The sequence below is a fragment of the Penaeus japonicus genome, unplaced genomic scaffold, assembly GCF_977035675.1.
Source record: "Penaeus japonicus unplaced genomic scaffold, GWHDUDI00000001_assembly GWHDUDI00000040, whole genome shotgun sequence".
Classification (NCBI taxonomy): domain Eukaryota; kingdom Metazoa; phylum Arthropoda; class Malacostraca; order Decapoda; family Penaeidae; genus Penaeus; species Penaeus japonicus.
In genome coordinates, this window is record NW_028234442.1 from 10,364,779 (window position 1) to 10,379,778 (window position 15,000).

The following is a 15,000-nucleotide window of genomic DNA, read 5'->3' on the forward strand; positions in this document are numbered from 1 at the left end:
GTATGCTTTCCAAAAAACAAAAAACAAATACAAACAGCGTGTGTAGGTTTGTTTATGAAATTTTTTTTAAAAACTTTCTCTTTAATCTTCTAACAAACAACTCTATCTTCACCTATATTTTCTATGCTTTACCCTTCTTGTCAACCATGTTCACCTTTTAATTTCTTGTATGTCCTCCTCCCTTTTGTCGCAACAAAACATCAGCCTTTCTTTAATCAGAGCATCAAATTAACAAATCGTGAAAAGCCCCCCTCCCCGTCCGTCTCCTTCGGGCGCAAGAGAACGGCGCCCACCGCATCTTCACCCCTAGCCCAGGAAAGAGGCACAGAATTTATCCACCATTTATTTTTTTCCCTTGTATTGCCTCCAAATTAAAAAGGAACCCATCCTGCTCAGCTCCTCATACGCCTCTGCAGACTGTTTTTCCCGTACCTCGTATTCTGTGTTTTCCTTCGTTAAAAAATAAATGACGGGTATGACATACTTTAAAAAGGGCAACGGAAAGGGACCCAAAACATCTATGGGCAGCAACAACTAGCCCTTAATTTCCTGTTTCCCGACTCCAAGGCACTGTCGGCCTTTCCCGCCCTGGGTCTAACTTCGCCCAAAGGGCATGGATCGACCTTAATGACGGAAAGGCCGTAAGGGAGTCGTCAGTCGATTTTTGGGGGTGGATTCATTTTTTTTTCTTTTTCTTTTTTTAACGAACCCCCAGCGTTCCTTTCGGGGAAAACACTTCTTTGGAAAAGTCCTTCGCCCTGAGATTTTTAATAGTGTGCATTTGCTGAAGTACTCCGTCAATTGCTCATTTCAAGGCTTTCTCCCTCGACAACTCTCTGGATCTCGAGAGGGAAGGGTAATCATCTCCCCTCCTAATCACCCGCCACGGGGCTATGACGCTAATTATTCTCCCCCCACCGCCCGCCGCGGATAGCCTCTCTCCCCCCCACGGCCCCGCCTTCACCCCCCAAACTACACGAAGGAATCTTTGGGGTCGAAGCGCTCGAAATGCTGCGAGACGAAAACCGACCGCCGGTCCGCGAAGTGGGTGAATTTTTGAACCAGACCGCAACCCCAAAAAAAAACCGTGTCCCATTATAACGCGTCCCCCAAAGTTTCATTTTGTACCATAAATTAAAGGTTATGTGTACGTGTGATGGTTAGTTATCCTACCCGGGAAAACCTCCCTTGAAAAACAGTATGCGTGTGCAGTGAGAGTAATCCACCACAAATTTTTCACCATACCATTTACCTTTCGGTAAATCTAATCTTTTTTCTTATTTACACTTGACAAGTCTCCAAAAGACTTCCCGGCAAGACATTCCAATCTTCTATTCAAAAGCCTCATTTGCCCTAAAAAAAAACTTTATATGTTTTTTACGCGCCCGAAAGGTCACCAGCTTTCCATTAAAACCTCACGGTGCCCCGAAAAAAACAATGAAAGCAAACAAACAGCGGGCAGATCAGACAGATCCGATGAAGAAAAGGGTGTCTAGATTAATCTGAATAATCTACCCACCATAAGAACGAAAAGAAGAGCAGATACCTTCCCTAACTGTGTATCAACCGCGTTAAAAAGAAATTCCCCACGTCTGTAAATTTCGTCCGAACCGTCCAGGGGCCCTTTCAACCGCCCCCTTATAGTTTTTGGGTTTTGAAAGGTCACTGTCTAACTTCTCTCATCTCCCCAAAATCTATCTATCTTCTTCTATCTATCATCCATCTGTCAAACTACCATTTCCTCTCTCTTTCTTCTATCTACTATCTATCTACATCTATCCCCCATCCCCCTCTTTTCCTCTCCTCTCTCCTCAACTCTCCTCTTTCCCCCTCTCCTCTCCTCTATCTATCTACTATCTATCCATCTCTATCTCTTATTTCCTCTAATATCATCTATATAAACTATCCATTTCCTTCCCCTTTTTCCCCTCTCTCTCTCTATCTATCTTTTCTTTTATTTATCTATCTATCATCTATCCACATCTCCTCCTCTCTCTCTCTATCTATCTATCTATCTATCCATCTCTATCTCCTTACCATCCCTATCTCTTATCCATCTATATAATATCTAATATCACCTATCTCTATATTTCCTCTCTATCTCGTCTATCACCCATTTTGTTACCCAATTTTTTCCTCCACTGTGATTGTGGTGTGTTGTGTATGTTGTTGTGTGTTGTTTGTGTGCATCTGTTTATAGGGATTCGTTGTGATTTCAGAAATTATTGAACCAAAATTATCCTCGAATTTTTTTAATTCCCTTATAAATTCGTTTTCCGTTATACGACCCTGTTCACGTCGTTTCCATTTTCCTTCATACCAAAAAAAAAGAAAAAACCCGGTAGGACAATTTTTGTTTAAGGCAATCTAGGTCTTTAGCCTCAGATTCCCCCAAAAAGGGTTTTTTTTAATTTTGCTTTTTTGGAGGGGAGGGGGAGTATTGCAGTACCTACTGGTTCGGATAGCTTTTTTTTTTTTTTTTTTTTTTCTTGGGGAGTTATAAAGCTTGCGGAAAACTGAAAGGTTTGGTTATTTGCTTTCCTTGCTCAATTACAGAAAGTGGGAGGGGGGGGGGGGGCGCAGTAATGCCATAGTGTCGTGTCTGGCGTCGTTTGTGAAAAAAATGTATACAAGGGAAAGGTAATGTTTCTTAAGTCCTCCATCTCCTCTTCGTTGGTGTGCTGAAGGTTTTTCGTTATTCTGTTCGGAAATCACTGAAGACACAGGAGAATTAAGGAATAGGAGGGACGTAAAAAATAATATTTATAATCAAAGTGACACATATAACATACAACACACCGCAAATGATATGTACACACAAACAACCCCATACATATACCCACACACACATCCAAGTCACACAAATACACAACACAACATATACAATGTCCAACTATACCCATGCACACACACAACACACACACCGACGCCTCATAAACCCACACTAAATACAAACCACACACACACACACACACACTGCACACACACACAGGGCCCCCTGCTTTTAACAAATACGTTGTTTTTGAAAATATTTAAATGTTTATCTATTTTCAAATAGATTAAAATGTATATAAACAATCCCATGACACCTTTGTATTAAATACAAAATATTTGGAATATTCTCTTTTTCTTTGAGTTATATGTATATGTATAATAAATAATATATATATAATATATATATAAATAATAATATAATATAATATAAATATTATGTATATATATATTACATATAGTGTGTGTGTGTTGTGTTGTGTTGTTGTGTGTGTGTTATATATATAATATTATAAATATATATATAAATATATATATATATATAATATATATAGATATATAAAATTTTTGTGGTGTGGGTATATATATATGCATATATATATAATATAATATATATAATAAATATATAATAATATAATAGATAATAGATAGTTTTGAAGATAGATATATAAAGAATATATATAATATATATATAATATATAAACTTTTAAAGATATATATATAATATATAAAATATAAGATATATATATGATATATATGTAAATATATATTATATATATATATATATATATAGATATATATATATATAAAATATATATTTTATATAAATATATATATATATATATTTTAAAATTTAAAATATATTTATAAAAAATATAAATATAAGATATATAAAAAAAATAATATATATATATATGTTGTGTGTGTGTGGTGTGTGTGTGTGTGGTGGGTTTTGGTGTGTGTGTTGTGTGTGGTTTTGGGGTATATATATTTTATAAATAAAATTAAATTTAAAATATAAAAATATTTTTAAATATATATAAAATTGGTTTGTGTGTATGTGTGTGTGTTGTGTGTGTGTGTGTGTGTGTGTAATATAAATATAATATTATATAAATATATATATATATATATAATAATATTATATATATATTTTTATTATATATACAAAAAAAAAAAAATATAAATATATATATATAAATATATATATATAAATATCAATTTTTTTATATATAATATAATATATATATTTAATATATAAATTAATATTAAATATATAAATATATATATATTATAATATAATATATAATATATATATATTTGTGTGTGTGTGTGGGGTGTGTTTTGTTTTGTGGTTTTTGTGTGGTGTGGTGGGGTGTGTTATTGTGTGCCCTATATGTATATACAAATAACCGCACACATGAGAGACGAACTGCCCCCCCCCCCCTCATCGCAAGTGAAAACTGTCACTGACCCCCCCCCCCTTGCATCTGTCCGCATCAGCTCTTCCCTCGAGTAGCCTTCCTCCTCACCTCCCCACCACCACCACGCCCTCGGGGTCGTTTCATGCAGCTCGCCCGCCCGCCCGCCCATCGAGGTAAGTGTGTGTGCGGGCTCGATTGGCGGAGTGTCAGGTTGCGTCATCAACAGCGGGACAAGTGGTCGGCGGCAGAACTTACGCTTTCGAGGAACTGCTCAGAGGAATGAGATGCGAAAAGATATGAGAAGGGTCGTGCATTGGTGAACTTTGTTGGTGTCAGGAATATGTGGGGGAATCTATTGGATAGGAGGGAAATTAAGATTTTTTTTTTCTATCTCTCTCTCATTTTCCTCTCCCCCTTCCCCCTTCTCTCATCTCTCTTTTTTTTCTTTCCCCCTTTTCTTTCCCCTCTCCCCTCCCCCTCTCTCTCTCTTTTTCCCCCCCGGGTCTTCTCTTTTCCTCTCTCCTTCTCTCTTTTCTTTTCCTTTTCCCCTCCCCTTCCTCTCTCTTCTCCCCCTCCTCTTTCCCCTCTCCCCCTCTTTCTCTCCTCTCTCCCCTCTCTCTTTCTCCCCGTTTTCGCTCTCTCTTTCTCTCCTCTCGTCCTCCCTTCTCACGCTCTCTCTCACCTCTCGTTCTCTCATCTCTCTCTCTCTCTCTTTTCCCTCTCCTCCTCTCCTCTCTCTTCTCACTCTCATCTCTCTTCCCCCCCTCCTCTCTCCCCCCTCCTCTCTCTCTCTTTCTCCTCCTCTTTCCTCACTCCCTCTCTCTCTCTCTCCCTCTCTCTCTCCACCCCACCCACTCTCGTCTCTCTCTCTCTTTCTCTCCGCTTTCTCCTCTTTATCTCTCTCCCTCTCTCTCCCTCTCTCTCCTCTTCCCCTCCTCACTCTCACACCCCACACCATCTCCTCTCTTCTCTCTCACTCTCTCTCTCTCTCCTTTTTCTCCCCCCTCCCCTCCTCTCTCCCCCTTTTCTCTCTCTATCGTCTCTCTCACCTCTCTCTCTCTCCTCTCCACTCTAAAACCTTCTCCTCTCTCTCCTCTCTCTTCACCACTCCTCTCTCTCCTCTCTCTCTCCCCTCCACTCTCTCTCTCTCACTTGTTTCTCCCTCTCTCATCTCGTTCTCTCTCTTCTCCCTCTCCCCCCCCCTCTCTCTCTCTCTCTCCTCTCTCTGGGTTCCTCTCTCTCTCCTCTCTCCCCTCTTCTCTCTCCTCTCTCCCCTCTTCTCTCTCCTCTCTCCTCTCTACTCCCCTCTCTCTTCTCTCCTCTCCCCTCTCTCTCCTCTCTCCCCTCTCTTCTCTCTTCTCTCTCCTCTCCTCTCTCTCTCTTTCTCTCCCCCCCCTCTCTCTCTTCTCTCTCTCTCTCTTCTCTCGCTCGCTCTCTTTTCTCTCTCTCTCTTTCTCTCGCTCTCTACTCGTTCTCTCTCTCCTTCTCTCTCCTCTCTCTCTCTCCCCCTCTCTCTCCCCCTCCTCTCACCCCTCTCTCCCCTCTCTCTCTCGTTCTCCTCTTTCTCTCTTCTCTCTCCTCTCCCCCTCTCTCACTCTCTCTCTCCCCTCTTTTCTCTAGCTCTCTCTCTCACTCACTCACTCACTCTCACTCTCTCTCTCTCTCTCTCTCTCTCTCTCTCTCTCTCTCTCTCTCTCTCTCTCTCTCTCTCACACACTCTCTCTCTCACTCTCTCTCTCACTCTCTTGTTCTCTTCTGTTTTTCTTCCTCTTTTTGTCCTGTAAGAATATATATATACCTAAATATGTCTTTCTATATATTTCTCTATTCCTGTGTGTGTGTGCATATGTGTGTTTATAAAAAAAACGAACAGAATGAGAGACAAAAACACACACACACGCTTAGATAGATAGATAGAGAGAGAGAGAGACTTTTGACTTTGACGAGTTTATTGAGACAAATGATTACTTACATCTGAGAGAGAGAGAGAGAGAAAGAGAGAGAGAGAGAGAGAGAGAGAGAGAGAGAGAGAGAGAGAGAGAGAGAGAGAGAGAGAGAGAGAGAGAGAGAGAGAAAAGAGAGAGAGAGAGGGAGGGAGGGAGGGGGAGGGAGGAGGAGAGACTTTTGACTTTGACGATTACGTACATCTGAGAGAAGAGAAATGAGGAGAGAGAGAGAGAGAGAGAGAGAGAGGAGAGTAGAGAGGGGAGAGAGGGGAGAGAGAGAGAGAAGAGAGAGAGAGAGAGAGAGAGGGGAGAGACTTTTGACTTGACGATTTATATTGAACAAGTGATTACGTACATCTGAAAGAGGGGAGAGAGAGAGAGAGAGAGAGAGAGAGTGAGTGAGAAAGAGAGAGAATGAGAGTGAGAGCAAGAGAATGAGAGAGAGAGAAAGTTGGGGGGGGGGAAGAGCAAGCAAAGGGAGGAGAGGGGGGAAAAGGGAGAGAGAGGAACAGAGGGGAGAGAGAGAATGAGATGAGAGAGAAGAAAGAGACAGAAAGGGTAGAGGAGAGAAAAAAGGGGGGGACGAAGGGAGGGAGATGAAGGAGAGAGGGGAGGGGCGGAGGGAAGGGGATTTGTTTTTCGGCTAAAAAAACCCCCCGCCCCAACCAGAACCGCGAAAAAACGCCCTTCCCCCCCCCTTCAACGAACCCCCCCCCTCTCAACTGATTGCCCTAACCTCCTCGTCACGGCCCCTTAATTCCTCGCCTCGACGGACGGCACTCTCTCTCGCCTCGACGGCACTGTTTCTCGCACAGACAGACAACGATCCCGCAGAGCGATCTCCTTTGAGCCGCCCAACCACGCACACGAGCATAATACGTTTGCCACTTCGAGCGTGTGAGTCATCGGCTATAGTACAAGCTCGGTCCTTTTCCCAGATGTTATTTACATCAACAGTCTCAACTGTGTTTATATTTACTTTTCAGTCACTCTTCCCATCACGGCGGCATAAATAGGAATCTTGAGCGAACGAGAAAGTCTTGACTATTGCGATTGCCAAAGCGTTGCCATTATCAGCTCGCCGTCTGCCGACTATCGCGGTCCGGTCGGTGGCACGATAAGCTCGCGTGAAAGCTAGCGACTGCGCGTGGGAAGCCGCCACATGGCAAATGCTGTTGCGGATTGAGCAGCGGTCGAGCCTTTCTGGAATGTGTTATGCGATCTTTGCTTCGTCACTTGCGAGCGAATGTGTTTGGACGTTTAGGAGAACCTTTTGCTTCGTTTGGCAAAGCTTATGACGTGATTTGCATGGGCTGATATGGCGGAGGTCTGTCTGTGATTTTTATCACACGATCTCTGCTATGTAAATATGTTTTTTTGGCACTATACATAAGTTGTGATAAATAGATAAACAAATAGATAGATACTTGATGATAATACCAAAGCATGAACAACATACGATGATGCTCACATAGATAAATACGTCGGCAAGATTGAAAATCGTGACACACAAGCAGTAAAACAAACGCACGTAGGTTTGCATGATCCGTGTAGGACTGGATTCCTTTTAACATGGTAACAGCGCAGAGCAGATGGACCGAGAAGATCACTTATTACTCCTTTATATTCTCTCCTTCCCTATAAATACATCCCCGTGAGTTTCATTCTTCGTTGACAAATTGCACAACATCAATATTCAGCCACTCGACAAGCGCACTCGGTGAATATATGAACAATCCATCTATCCGACAGCAATTAATATCAATTACGCTTCCATCCACATCTCATCTGGTAATTAATCATTCCTTTGTTTCCGACTTGCGTCATATGTGGAAATGAGCGAATAGTATTACTTTCAGACCTACTTCAGGTCGTCATACCAGAAACGGTAATTAGTGTCATTAGTGCACGTGAGTCCGCAGCTCTACGAATACAAAAATCAACAAACGACATCGCGTGGCAGAGGACACATGTACTTCATAATCGTAGTTACTAGCACGCGAGGGCCAGCGTTTCTTGAGATGTTACTTAGTAATGGCATGTGGGCTGGTGCGATTGTTGTGACAGCACTGTCTGTCTGTCTGTCTGTCTGTCTGTCTGTCTCTGTCTGTCTCTGTCTCTCTGTCTCTATGTTTGTCTGTCTGTCTCTGTCTCTGTCTGTCTGTCTGTCTGTCTGCCTCCGTCTGTCTGTCTCTCTGTCTCTGTCTCTCTGTTTGTCTGTCTCTTTCTCTCAATCTCTCATGTCTCCCATCTTATTATTATCTATCTTCTAATTTCGCATTCCTCTGTCCTCTCTCTTCTCTCCTCTCTCGTTCTCTCTCTCTCTCTCTCTCTCTCTCTCTCTCTCTCTCTCTCTCTCTCTCTCTCTCTCTCTCTCTCTCTCTCTCTCTCTCTCTCTCTCTCTGTCTCTGTCTCTCCCTCCCTCCCTTTCTGTCTCGGTCTCCCTCCCCCCCCTCCCTCTCTCTCTCTCATTTCTCTCTCTCTGTCCCTCCCTCTCCCTGTCTCTCTCTCTCTCTCCCTCTTATGTACTTTTCCGTCGCGCAGGTGCCACCGAGGAGGAATATTCCCACGCCTGAGGCTCCCATGGCGGAAACAGGCTGAGTCGCCGAGAGGGATAGGAATAGAATGGTGATCGGGAAGATTCTTCAAGCATCACGTTTTCCAATCCCTGTAACAAGGTCCTTCGGCGGAGTTTGAACTTTGAACAGCGCGTGGACGGCGAGTGTCGACGGACGGATCTTTGAATGGGATGGCTGAGGTGGTAACCGTTTTTTATTTTTATTTATTTATTTTTTATCTTATTTTTTATTTTTTTATTTTTTTTGGGGGGGGGGGGGGGGAGGTGGGTGGGGGGGTGCTGACCTTGTTTCGATTTTTTCTTTTTTTTGGGGGGAAGGGGGTGAGTGCTAACCGGGTTTCGATTTTTTTTTTGGGGGGAGGGGGGAGAGTGCTGACCGGGTTTCGATTTTTTTTTTGGGGGGAGGGGAGGGGATACATTAAGAAAGTGTAATTTTGAAACTATTACGTAAATTCGTTATCCATATAAATTTCTTCGTAGGAAAATATTAAGTTTATTGCCATATTGCATATCGCTAAGGTATTTTTGAGTTAGCTATATGTTTGAAAAATATCTCGAGCAAAAATGTATAAAATCATTTTGTGTGCATAATCTGTGTGTTGCACTGGAAGCATCGTAAATATTTTATATGAAATAATGCGATTGCCCGCCGACTCAACGTACGGCCAGTGCAGTAATGATGTCATTTCCTTTTTTCTCTCTCTTTCTTACTCTCTCTATCTCTCTATATATATCTCTCTCTCTCTCTACCTATCTCTGTCTGTCTCCTGTTCTCTCTCATCCTCCCCTCTCTTTCTCTCTCTGTATCTTTCCTTTTCTCTCAATGTATCTCTATCTCCTTGTCTCTGTCTCTCTCTCTGTATTCTCTTCTATCTATATCTTTATCTTATAGTCTGTCTGTCTGTCTCTATCTCCTCTCGCTCTGCTCCCCCTCGCATTCTATCTCTTTTATCTCTTCTCTACCTCTCTCTTCTTTCTTGTTTCTTTTCACTCTCCCTCTCTTTCTTGCTCTGTTCTTTTTTCTATCATTGTATCTCTCTCTTCTCTCTCTCTCTGCTCTATATATATAGCGACGCATATCGCAAGAGCTAGATAGATAGCTCTCTCTCTTCTCCTTTCTCTCTCGGTATCTCTCTCTCTCGCGCAATGGATCTCTCTCCTCTACTCTTATCTCTCTCTCTCTCGCTCTCTCTCTTCTCTCTCTTCTCTCTTCTCACTCTTCCCTCTCCTCTCTCTTCTCTCACGACCCTCCTCATCTTCTCTTCTATCTCTTTCTCTCTTCTCTCCTCTCTCACCCTCTCTTCTCTCCTCTCTCACCCTCTCTTCTCTCCTCTCTCACCCTCTCTTCTCTCCTCTCTCACCCTCACTCTCTCATTCTCACTCTCTCTCTCTACTCTCTCTCTTCTCTCTCCATTTATCTCTCTTCTATCGCTCTCTCTCTTCCTCTCTCCTCTCTATCCCTCTCTCTCTCTTTCTCCTTTTCTATCATCTCCCTCTACACTCTTCGCTGTATCTTTCTTTTCTCTCAATGTATCTCTCTCCTCTCTCGTCCTCTCTCTCTATCTCTCTCTCCCCTTCTCCCTCTCTTCTTTCTCCTCTCAATGTTTCTCTCTCGTCTCTCCCTCTCTCTCTCTCTCTCTTCTCGCTCTCTAACTCTTTCACTGTCTCTCTCTGTGTCTCTTTTGCTCTCCCTCTTCTCTCTCTCTCTCCTCTCTCTTCAAGAATCTTCTCTCTCTCTCTCTCTCTCTTTCTTCTCTCTCTCTCTCTCTCTCTCTCTCTCTCTCTCTCTCTCTCTCTCTCTCTCTCTCTCTCTCTCTCTCTCTCTCTCTCTCTCTCTCTCCCTCTCTCTCTCTTTCTCTCTTTCTCTTTCACTCTCCCTCTCTTTCTTTCTCTGTATCTTTCTTTCTCTCAATGTATCTCTCTCTCTCTCTCTCTCTCTCTCTCTCTCTCTCTCTCTCTCTCTCTCTCTCTCTCTCTCTCTCTTCTTTCTCTTTTCCTTTTCTCTCTCTCTCTCTACCCAAACCGCCATTCTCTCTATATATATATATTAATATACATGAATATATATATATTATATATATTATATAATATTATATAAAAAAATATAAATAAATATAGTCTCTCTCTCTCGCGTTTGGAAAAGGGGTGGCGAGATCCCCCGTGAAACCTACTTTGAGGCCGTGACGCTGTACCCACAGAAAGAGGCCAAGAATTGGGCTGTCGATGGTTCAGTCTTCAGAGCTGACATCTGACGTCACCGGAATCAAAGTAAGTTCCGGAGCGAACTCACCGAGAGGAAATGTCAGATCTTGACAAGGCAGTTAGTGCCAGATGACATGTTTACAACTTCCCCGTGTTCCGTTAAGCGGCTGTAGATTGGAGGATCAGAAAGGAGGCGAGGTTCAGTTTGGTTCAATTCAGTTCAGTTCAGTGAGGTTCAGTGAGGTTGCTAGAGTATCTGGGACACACTCTGACAGACGAACAGAACTCAGGAAGACGCGCCGCTGTTGTGACGTCTTTTCCGAGAGAGTCGAGTGAGAGGCGCTGCTGTTGACTGATTTATTCGCTCTTCTACGCGAACTTCGACCGCGAAGAGCGACTGGGCGATTTTATGTAGGTAGCGACAGGGCTCGGGAGCAACGACGGCGGCGGCGACACAGGAACGACGAAGGAAAGTTCTGCTGAAGGCGACGAGGTAAAGGGACAGGAGGTATAGGCAGGCAGCAGTCGAGGAGATGGAGAATTCGAAGAAAATCTGTGCAGGACACGGACAGGATATCAGAGTGGTTGCAAAAGAACATCAGAAGGATTGCAATATAGCATTAGAAAGGGATGCAACAGGACATTAGAATAGGTGCAATATGACATCAGAAAGACTGCAAGAGATACAACAGGAAATTAATACATTCTCAAGATGTCTGCCTCTGAAGTGTTCCCGAAGTATAAGACGAAGTCACTCATCTCTTTAATGGGCAGGAAACTGATACTACTAAACAGTAGGCAGACACTCTGAATGTGTGGTTCCTAAGAAGCTATTCAGGCGGTAAGAATATGATATGCAATTATTAAAGCGGAAAATATGTATCTATATATTAAAAGAAGAATTACAACCAAAATGGTACTTAGAAAAATAGAAAAACGTACCGGTACGTAGTAGCACGATTAAGAGCAAAAATAAATCATAGAAACACATTAATCTATAACAGTTACACCTACTCCATTACTACCGGGTAGCGAGAAATAACATTTAACATGATGGAAACACGTTCGAGCAATATCGCACTCTAAAGGAAAAGAACTGCAAGCTTATAACTTTTAACTCCGTTTGTGGCCATTTTGAATGACAGTAGCTTAGTCTTCGGAGGAAATACGCTATACTCTAGACGCTGCCACCAAATGTGTATATGGTTAATGAGTCATAACTAACATGAAATAAACTCAAACAAACTGAAATAAATAAAAAAGTCTGCCATATTTAGGTTTTATTGTTAGCAGAGGAATTGTTAGTAAGCGAGGTAAATGGCTTAGTATAAGTCGAGCCCTGTTGCGTGGCGGCGTGAAGGGAGGGGGGAAGGGGGGAAGGGGGAAGTGAGAGGGAGAGAGAGCTTCCCGTGAGTGCCCCCTTTGTGCCCTTAGAGAGTGGTGAAGGAATGGCCTCATGATGGGTCTGTTTCGAGGGCCTCACATCCGAACTTATGGAGCGGGTTTACTGAAAGGAAATGGCAGGATAGCAAGATTCAGGTGACCTGTTTGCTCTCTTTCTCTCTCTATCTCTATCTCTCTTTCTATCTCTCTCTCTATCTCTCTCTCTATCTCTCTATCTCTGTCTCTCTCTTCCTCCCCTCTCTCTCTCTATCCATCTCTCTCTCTCTCTCTCTCTCTCTCTCTCTCTCTCTCTCTCTCTCTCTCTCTTTGCAGGGCATGACACGCCTGCAATAAACTAAATCATATAAAAATCACTCCCTCTCGCTCTCTCTCTCTATCTCATCTCTCTCTTTCTCTCTCGCTCTCTAAATCTCTCCCTCCTCCTCTTCCTCTCTCTCTCGCTAGTTCCATCTCTCTCTCTCTCTCTCCTTTCCCCTCTCTCTCCTCTCTCTCTCTCCTCTCGCTCTCTACTCTCTCTCTCTCTCTCTCTCTCTCTCTCTCATCTCTCTCTCATCTCTCTCTCTCTCCTCTTTCCTCTCTCACTTCTTTATCCTTCCCATGCTCTCTCGCTCTCTCTCTCTCCTCCTCTGCTCCTCTCTCTCTCTCAGTCTCCCTCTCTCGCTCTATCTCTCTCTCTCTCTTCTCTTCTCTCTCTTTCCTTCCTCTCTCTCTGCTCTCTCGTAAACTGCTCCCTCTCCTCTCCTCTCTCTATCAATCATAATCTCTCCAGTTCTCTCTCTCTCTCTCCCTGTCTCTCTCTCTCTCTTTCATGCATTTAGCCTGCATGAGCCTAACGAACATGGTATCTAAAAACCCGTACAATTCCAAATTTCAGAGACTTTTCGGAGCAGTGTATATACAAGTGTCATTGCACTGGATAACGTCTCATATAGGAATACCATTATGTGAAAAAGTTGACCAGTTAACCAAATTCGCATTTTCCTATGAAGAACCACACTATGCTATACCATCTCTTACTCAGATGAAAAGACGTTGTAACAGCTGTTTAAGAGATTATGAGGATCAGGTATAGGCTACAGAAAAGATGAAAAAGAATGGACATGGCACTATCTGGCATTATAAAAGTATTGCTGGGACATCACACATGGACAAGCCCTATGAAATTTATAAAGGTCTGTCACGGAGGCAGCAAGTTATACTAACCAGGCTACGCATAGGCTATCATTGTACTATACAATATGTGCAGGATGCAAACCCAGTCACATATCACCACTGCAAATTGTGCAAAAAAGCTAAATAACATGGTCTCAACCACTACTTGCTTTGCTGTACGGAAACTGCATCCTATCGATCGAACAGGACTGTACAAAGAACATCACTTGTAGATTATATTAATTTTATTATAGACACTGGTCTTATCTTTGACATGATCAGTGACATAAGTTCTTTTACCGACCAGATGAAACATGTAAATATGTTAACAAGTGTAATGCGGCCCCTCAGGTAGTAAGATTAGTGCTTGACTAAGCCCTTTACGCAATAGAAGCTTAGCCAGTTTAGATGCTTAACATCTTACCCTGACTTTTTTGCAGGGCATGTAAACTGTTCTGCAAATAAGCTATATCAAAACAAAATCTTTCTCTCAGACTTCTACACTCTTTCTCTCTCTCTCTCTCTCTCTCTCTCTCTCTCTCTCTCTCTCTCTCTCTCTCTCTCTCTCTCTCTCTCTCTCTCTCTCTCTCTCTCTCTCTCTCTCTCTCTCTCTCTTGCTCTCTCTCTCTCTCTCTCTTGCTCTCTCTCTCTCTCAAGCAATTTCAGGAGAATATGAGAAAACTTATTTTCACTAATGGGTCAGTAACCTCAGCCACAGGTTCATCCTCATGTGCTGCAGTCCTATGCGAAGCCACTGGAAGGATTAGCGATGTTGAAATCAGACTCAACATTTATGCGTCCATCCTGCAGGCGGAGCTGTTTGCCTTACTTGTTGCGTTCAAGGGCAGGTCAGGTCAGGTCGTAAGGGAGATAGGACGCTCATCATAACAGCCTCCCTCTCGTCACTCCATCTTCTAATCTCACATGGAACTTGGGTCAACACGGGTCAACAGCCAGGTTTAAAATTAAGTTAGGTCAGCTTGTTTCCGAATTATACATCTACTAAAGTACTAAGGTAGCCATCACACAAAAATCTACGATATGACTGATGTTCAATCTAGATTATGTAGTCATAGGGATAGGATACTGTTCAGTATGCTAGATTGAACATGTACATTACGAAGATTACGAAGAAACAACTATCCATTCTCTCACAATTGTGATAGGACCAATAAAGTTACGAGGTCGGTAGATAGAGTGACTTGCAATATTTTGGCCGGGCTACCAATTTTCTTGGGAAGATTTTGTCTCAAACAATGCTAAGGGAACTGAATGTAAGGTATGCAATCAACCATATTCTTACAACCTTGACCGTTATGTTATGATATGTTCGTGGATTGAAGAGTTTTGTGAAAGGAATGAACATGAAACCATTTAGGCGTAATTCCTCTGTTTATTTATATGTATATATCTCTCTCCTCTCTCTCTCTCTCTCCATACTCCACTCCTTCTCGCTTACTCATTCATCTCTCTTCTCTCTCTCTGTCCCCCTCTCCTCACCTCCCCCCCCACCCATCCCCCC

At 42.7% G+C, this 15,000-nt stretch overlaps 1 protein-coding gene across 5 annotated transcripts in view; it reads left to right on the forward strand.

Moving 5' to 3' along the window:
- LOC122256807 (muscle, skeletal receptor tyrosine-protein kinase) overlaps positions 1–15,000 on the forward strand; it is a 48,779-nt gene that overhangs the window by 9,002 nt on the left and 24,777 nt on the right. The window lies entirely within an intron of this gene.